We start from the raw sequence: 8,535 nt of genomic DNA on the forward strand, positions 1-8,535 counted from the left end.
TACTGGAACACAGTTGTTCATATTCTCAATATCCCTGCTGAAATGTTTTTATCTGAGCTTTATTTATGCCCATGTGGGTGATAAAAGGAGAGCGCTATCAGTGGAGGAGGATGTGGTCATTATCAGACGGTGCGAGACAGGAGGGAGGGGTTCATTGTTCGCTGTGCGCTGCCTGCCTGCCCAGCGACTGAATAAGGTGTGTTCATTGTTCCTTCTCTCTGTGTGAAAGCCACGGGATCCCGTTTTTATGCCACTGTTGTTGCTGTGCTAATACAACAGTGATATATATAATGTAGTGACTATAAACTACAAAAAAAAAGGGTTGTAAATGAGAGAAACAGAAATTGTTGGATCATCTTCCAGCATGAAAACACCCATATTATTACAGTCTTTTAACAAAAAGACTGTAAATAAATGGTGTTTAAAAAAAAAAATGTTCTCTAATCACACCCTGGGTAATAAACATATTAAATAACCCCCAAAAGAGCATTTTACTTTGAAATGACAAGTAGAAACTACTTTTAAAGGTGCATTTCAACCTTATTTTTGGCAATGCTGTCTGCCTCTTGTCATAATTATGTGACATCATGTGTGTGTGTCATAACTCCAGCAGTAACATGGTTGGTGACGGTGCAGTAAAGGTTGTAGTGCGTGTTTTCCCTCCCTGTATAATCCACACTTCTTGTCCCCTGCCTGCCCTCCTAATCCCTTTGGCATGTGTTGGTGACATCACATGGCTACTGGCTCCAAGTTCTCGTCGCCCTGCAACTGTCATTAACTCTGTGAACAAATGAATAATGACTGGGAGACTCGCTGGCTCCCACCACTGACCTTGGGTATTATTAGAGTGACCTCTCTTTGGCTTGACCAAAAAACCTTTTGATATCATTGCTGGAAGTACACTAGGAATGATGGCCTGTCTGCCGGCGGGGGGAAAGCCGAGCATTACACACGGGAGGGGGGGGGGGTATGGGGGTGAAGCCGTCGGAAACCACCAGTGTGGTGTAAACCTATACTTTGCTCCCACTGCTGCTTCATGAATACTTAATTAGAGAACACAGCCTGAAATACACGACTCACAAGTCTCCTGACCTCTCTTCAACAACAATGCACAATATTTAGGTTATGCCGGGCGACATGGTCAGATGACATGTTTTCACTGTAAAGGAGAGCCGTTTGGGAATCTTGTCGCAGTGAGCTGTGTGATATCATCTGTGCAGAGAGAGGAGAGGATCAGTCAGGTGTGGCTGTGGGAGGAAGCATCTCCATATGTCACAGAGGAGGCTCTCATAAGAACATGCTGGAAGGCACATGCTGATAGTGATCACAGCCTGCAGACACATGAGTGTGATTTATTGTCAGCAGCAGTGGTGGGGAGTAACTAACTACATCTACTCAGTCAATGTAATTAAATGCAATTTGGAGCTACTTGTATACCATCATATGCTCTTTTTACTTGTATTTGAAAGCTATAACGTTTCTTGCAGATGTTGATTTTACATTTGAATTTATATAATATGCTGCATTGTTATAGAAAAAAAACGACCCAACAGTATGTCAGCTTTGCAATAATCAACAACAAATGGAAATGCTGCAGTTTGAATGTATCAGTAATAACAATCCAATATAAATAATATACTCTGATACACTATACAGTAATGCAACACTCCCCAAGGGGCTATTGTGAATATTTTATGTTTTTACTGATACTTTTACTTAAGTTCAGGACTTTAACTTGGAGTGGAGTATCTTTGCATTGATGTCTTGCTTTTTCTATAGGATGATCTGAATACTTTATCCACCTCTGGTAAGTGCTCTGGAAGTCTGTGGAGTCCTTGCTTATATCTAAAATAAATAAACGCAAATAAGCAGTAAATACAAAGATGGAAAAATGAATAATATTTCATAAACAGTTTACATGCACACAGTGGTGTAAACATTATGACGAAAAATTACATGGCCTGTACTTCATAGGGCAGGGGTGGAAATTAACTAAGAACATGTACTCACATAATGTGTTTGGATGCAATTATACTTATTGCACTTATATTAACCATGACAGCTGACATAAAGAATTTACAAATACAAAATAAATATGTTGCAGCGTCATAAACTTTCCAACAAGTCTTTAAAATAATTCAAATGAACTACTCCATCTCGCCTAACTACAACAGTAAACAGCACACATACATTGTTATGCATCAATATCATAATTGTAATAATAATGATTATGAATATATACAGTATAATACAATAATTCAAAGTTTTTTTTGTTGTAAATCATTAATTAATTAGCTTTTAATAAGTGCATTCCATAACATATTTTAATGCAGGACTACTTGTAGTATTTCTTATAACGCAGTATTCAACTTTTTGTGAATATTAGGATCTGAATACTGAGTCATTATCTGAGGAAGAGCCTGCTGCTTTTCAGAAAAAAGTGAATGGTATATTTCTAATTATAAAGCGTCTCAGCAGCCAATAGGAAACGATACATTTACTTTAACTCATTCTATAATAATTTCGGTATTTATAAAGCTACTTTTATAATTGACTACTACGATGAATTAATGAATTAATACATGAGCGTAATGAAAAATAGCGTAAGGAAAACTGGTGTTAATGTGACCGTGTGTGAGGGAGAGTCCGTGCCTATGAACGGACACAGACGTATAGTAGCTGTGGCAGTTGGTGCCGTGCGCACAGAATGACTACCTGCGATGAAAGGTAGAGACTGGCTGATGTAATCAGTGCTGCCACATCGAGGGCTCTCCATCATTACAATCTGCGGATTGCAATAACAGTTCCCAGGATTGCACTGAGCAACCCAATCCAAACCAATAGACAATCACAGCCCTGATCTCAGTCCCAATTGAGACACATCCCAGCTGAATGTCTCAGAAATTAGACATACTTGGTGTGTCCATGATCCCGAGATGGACAGATAGAGGCAGGTGCTCTCACCTCTCTCTAGCATCAATCGATACGCCTCACTAAAGGTTTGTTATTTGCAACAATTTAGGTTGGGACAATTTTACACAGCTTTGCACGATGGATCAAATTAAGTCGCAATTAAAGGGTGACAATTAGTCGTTTGGTTTTGCTGAAGTCACTAAAGCCGTGCGACAGAAGTGTCCGACCTCTGGCAGAACACACAGAGGAGAGAGCTGAGCGTTCACTGATGTCGCGCACACAGCCGCACAGCGCGAGGATACACAGGGGCTTTCCCTGTCGACATGGCGAAACACGTGTATAAAATATAGACCAACGAATAGTATGAACCCGTGTTGAAAGGACAGTTCGTCGACCTATCCCTGTGGATGAGGACATCATTTAAATATAAAAAATAAATTATTACAATTTTCATAATAATTTGAGCCACATATAGGTGGAAATAAATAAATGTCTCCTCATTTAGTTTAGGCTACATTTTCTTATAATCAAAATCACGAGGTGTCACAGAGATGTGAATGAGATCGGCTTGCACACATGGATAGTACATTGTCCAGGTGTAACAGCTTAACCATTTCAATTAAATAAAATGTTGTTTATAAAATCTGCAATCGTAATATAATAGAAATAAGCCTGGCAAAAAAAAAGTACTATAACTGTAGTAATAGGCTAATAATAATAATAATAATAACAACTATAATACTATTAATAATACAAATAATAGTAATGTATTATTGTCAATGGTGCAATTCATTTTTTATTATTATTATTATTATTATCTGTCTTTTTCAGCACTGCAGTGACAGAGCCAGTTTGCAGCGCATGTGGGTGCAGCAGCAGGGAGAGCTGAAATAATTCCCAGTGCACAGACAGAGACATTTCCTCAGGCAGAGTTCCTCACAGCCAGACTCTGCTTGGAAATGAGTCGTGAAACGCGGCGCATGGAAACAGAAAACAGCAGGTTTAATGTCCGCCCAGCACCTGTCAGGACTTGGATGTGGTCGACTAGCGCGACGTGGAAAACGAAGAAATGCGGGAAGACAAAAGAGGAGCAGGATGTAAAGGAGTGGGCGACAAACGTGTATGGGTTTGACCTGCCACAGAAAGTTTAAATGTGCTGGGCCAAGACCACATGTGACCAAGGTGACCAAGATGATAGAAATCACGAGTAGAGGATAATTACAGGATAGTTTATGGCTGGCTGCCTTTGCCAAAAACAGTAATTGGAGCACATCTCTTCTTTTAACCAGAGAAAGCGTACAGCGTGGAGGATGGAGGCAGTGGGGAAAGCAGTGATGGATACTATTGTCCAAAAATTGACCCTCTATTAACATCTCTTGGCAGCATCTGGATGCTGTCACCATGGAAGAGGACACAAGTCATTTTCTCAACATACCAAATCCCCTCCTTTGAAATACCTCCCCCACCAATAAATGGGTGGAGGCCAGGCCAGAAGCCCAATCTCTCCCTTTATCGCTTTCCACACTACCACCTCTCCATCCTCCCCTTTGTTTTGCAGGTGTCTCCAATTACCTGCTAATTTGCCTCTAATCTTGGCACAATTCTTAATAAACATGTTTATCCCCCCTAAAACCAAAGTCGCTGCATATCTGAGCGAGAGTGAACACACAGCGGTGACATTCTCCTCCGCTGTGCCATTAAACACTGTGCTGATTTTAATTCCAGGGAAAAAGTATTGCAACGCAAGAGGGAAGTGAGGAGTGTCTCTCAGTGAGAGATGCAGGTTGTTGGGTGGCATTTATTATGCATTTTCTTGGTGAAAGATGAGACCAAGGACCACAAAATTCAACACAGACACCAAGAGAGAAAGAGTGTTGCTAAGAGACAGGGATGCTGCACAACTTCCATCAGGAGCTTGACTCCGACCTTATGCAAATTAGCTTCTGCAAATCTTTTGTGTGAAAGCAACCACGATGTGACTAATACCTGGACAAAAAAAATGCTCCAATATCCAGATTCCTCTTAGAATAAAAAAAAAAAGCACTTTGGAAAGTGCAACAGTGCAACAAATCCAGACCCCAGCACACTTGTTCTGTTTTTAATTGAAATAAAGGAATGACTGAATGTCTAAATTAAGTGAACATGAATGAAGACTGGGGGTTGCAACGATAAACCTTTAATTGAATTTGTGTGCAACTAGTTTTTTCCTAGAAAGAATGCTTTATAAACTGTGCCAATATTTAGGAGTTGACACTTTTTCAAAAACAGCCCTTTTTTTAATTTAAATTAAAATACACTTACGGTATATTAAATGTAATCATCAAAATAAAGTGCTGCTTCTTAGACTGTCTTTATGATACTGCCCTTAGCCTTAGGTTAAAATATACCTGATAAACCAGAAGCATGACATTTTGCAGAAGATGCATGGATTATTCACATGTGAGACATCAACATGGTGCAGTTTTCTTGACCTGCATGTCATTTAACACAAGAATGATAATGATGGTGGGGGGGGGGGGGGGGGGGGGTGGGGGGGAGAAGAGATGGCTGGAGAGGGCAGGGAGGTTGCGACCTGTGAGAGGGGCTGTATCAGGTTGTGGCAGGTTATCTGAAGTGGATGCTGATAATGGCCTTTTAGACATGCCAGGTTTGATCCTTTCACCAGGAGGAGGGAGAGCTAATCAATAGAGGGAGTAGATCAGTGATATGAGGTTACTGTATGAGCAACTAGTACGCAGAAGAACAACAACATCTCCACACCGGTTAATTGGGAGGACATTTCACGGGGTCAACATGAGACAGAGAAGAGAGTTATCAATAGGAAAATGTAAAAAATCAGATCAGTCGTATATTGATTTAACATTATGTTATTGGATCTTTATGCAAAGAAGCATCTGGAAATTTAGAAATTATGATCACAGCATGCCCTGCACAGATTAACTTGTGGGTGCAACACACAGAACTTCAAGGCATGGGCATAAAATAGCCAGTTTAATCAAAGCTAAGTGAAATATAGATCCCTTTCCTCCCGCGGTTCTTCATATTATGCAGAGAAAAAGAGAGAGGGAAGAAAAAAGAGAAGAGAGAGAGAGAGATGGAGAGAAATTCACTACCGTGTTCAAAGCCAACCTTGTCAATAGTACTCACAGTGGGCTAGGGGAGTGTAATAGCACTTCCCTGATTCTACATTGATATCATATAATCCAGTGTGCCCTGTTTCAGTATCATATTTATCTAACCTGCTGGGGGACAGGGTAAGGGGGACAGTGTCCCTGCTGCTAGGAGCAGACACATTACACACTGCCTCATGTATTCTTATTGATTACTCCCACCCCACAGCCCAGGGACCATAATTTAACTCAGCAGGCACTACAGTTAATACTGGAATTCAAACATTCCATCTACACTTCAAGAGACAAAAACAATTGACACTTTAAAAATGTGCAGGGCCTCTCTAAATGGGATCTGAAGGGAGTGGATCTCCATTTTCTGCTCTGCTTTTTTTCCGTTACTCCTTCAGTCTCCTCCTGCCTGTGGTGTTAGCGTACTGTTTTCAGAGGAGAGCTGCGGATAAAGTGCTTTCAAAGAACTACAAGATGTTAAGGAATTTGTTCATTCTAAGGAAACAAAACGATTTATTTTACAACACATTTTTTACTTGCTCAAATATGTGGATATAATGAAATATTTCAAAACATAATTTGACAATATAAAGCAAATCTTAATTTTTACTTTCATTTATTTTATCACCAGGATTTTTTAATGCAATTATGGAACATGATAGTGAAGGATGAGGACATACAAAGAGCTTGATTGGAGCTGTGTAGGCAGTAGGAGTTACCTTGGTCTGAAGCACATATAGTGGCAGGAAAGAAAGGGCTACTTCTCCTGCAGTAGAGCATTTGAAATGTAATGAACAATTACTAGATTGAAACAAACAAAGTGAGAAATTAAAGTTTGCTTTATTTAACTTTGTTCAAAAAATGTAATCAGAAATATCTCAAAAGCTCCTGTAGTGTCTGTCTCTATTAGCTGGTTTGTTCTGAGAAAATAAATGAATACATGTTGCCAGAGGAGCTTCAAATCAACTCATTTTTATAACTTATAACTTGTCTGTTCCTTATGATTCGGTCGGTTAAAGTGGCATCCACTAACATTCACAAAGCCACATTAAGTTATCTAAAAGCAGGAAAGAATCAATATCAGTGGGATAGTTGCTGGAGGAGGAAATATGGACAAAACTAAAATTGTGATTATTAGCTTAATCTTGATTTAGGTGTATAACATTTTATGGTTTAACTTTTGTTCTTTTCATTATGGCATTTTCCAAATCACCTTAGATTGTCCATTTTAATCACCATTTATTAGGAAACGAGAACTGAAAACTACAATATCTCTGAGATTTATATTATCTATATGATTACCTTATCTTGTATGATGAAAGACTATATGATTGAATTATTTTCTGGCCCTAATTTAAACCAACTTACATCAATAAATAAACAGAAAATAAATCATCATCTCTACAGGTAATTCCACAATCCAGTTAGGGAATCTAAAGATTGTGATAAATGAAATTAAAATGTGGATATGTTGATTCAGAGAGTGATCAAAACAGATTTCTCTTTTTTTAATGGATGAATATGAAGCCATGCTTTTTTTAAAGCTAAAATGAGCATCAGTGGGGATTAATATGCATTAATTAAATTGACTCTGTTTCCTTTAATGAGAGGGAAAGGATTTGATGTTAAGGCTGTTGATCTCACGGAGGCTTCAATCCTCCTAATTAACCGGTATTTCTGCAACACACTAAAATAATCAATAAAAAAAGATATTTCATCACTGCTATGGATTGTAAGATATTCAGATAATTAAAACACATCACATGCTAGCTCACCTTAGCATTATCAGAAAAGGGCTTTTCGGTTTGGGGCCGTGTTTTCCTTTTTTTGTGGAATAATTAAAATATGCCTGTTTTATCTGAGCTTTTAGTCATAGTGTGGCAGCACTCACTGTTGCATCTGTGTGCAGAGATAGAGCGTCTGCAGGGCCAGGGAGCAGACTCCAGAGATCCATCCATCTCAATCTGAGACTACAGCTGACACCTTACAAAGAGGTACAATTAATAAGGGCATTATCCAGCAGTAGGCAACAATAGAGTCCTAACGCAGAGACACCAACCTCGGGAGGCCCAGGGAGGAGAGAAAGGGAGCGTGTGTGTTTATAGGTGGGGGAAGGGCCAGCCAAAGTGCTTCAAAATGGGATGCATTACAGCCAATGTGTCCAGAACATGAATTACAATCTATTATAACTGGGCTTTATGATAGATGGTTCCAGCTGCTTTGTGTGCTAAATGGCTCACTTTTAGCAGCTCATTCTGCACACTTTAGGCATTTAAAAAAAATGCACCTAGAATCTTAAAGATCGTTCACATTTTCACATCAGGTGAAGTGTCTTAAACTATCACATTTTATGTTTTAAATAGCTTAATAAATGAAAAAGGGAAAGACAGACCCTCACTGCTGTTTGTTTGATGACAGTGGTTCAGTTTATAGAGGCATCATGAGGAGGAAATCTGAGATATCAAATACAGCGTGGTGATAATGGAGCGCTCATGAAAGT

The sequence above is a fragment of the Trematomus bernacchii genome, unplaced genomic scaffold (genome assembly GCF_902827165.1).
Source record: "Trematomus bernacchii unplaced genomic scaffold, fTreBer1.1, whole genome shotgun sequence".
Lineage (NCBI taxonomy): Eukaryota > Metazoa > Chordata > Actinopteri > Perciformes > Nototheniidae > Trematomus > Trematomus bernacchii.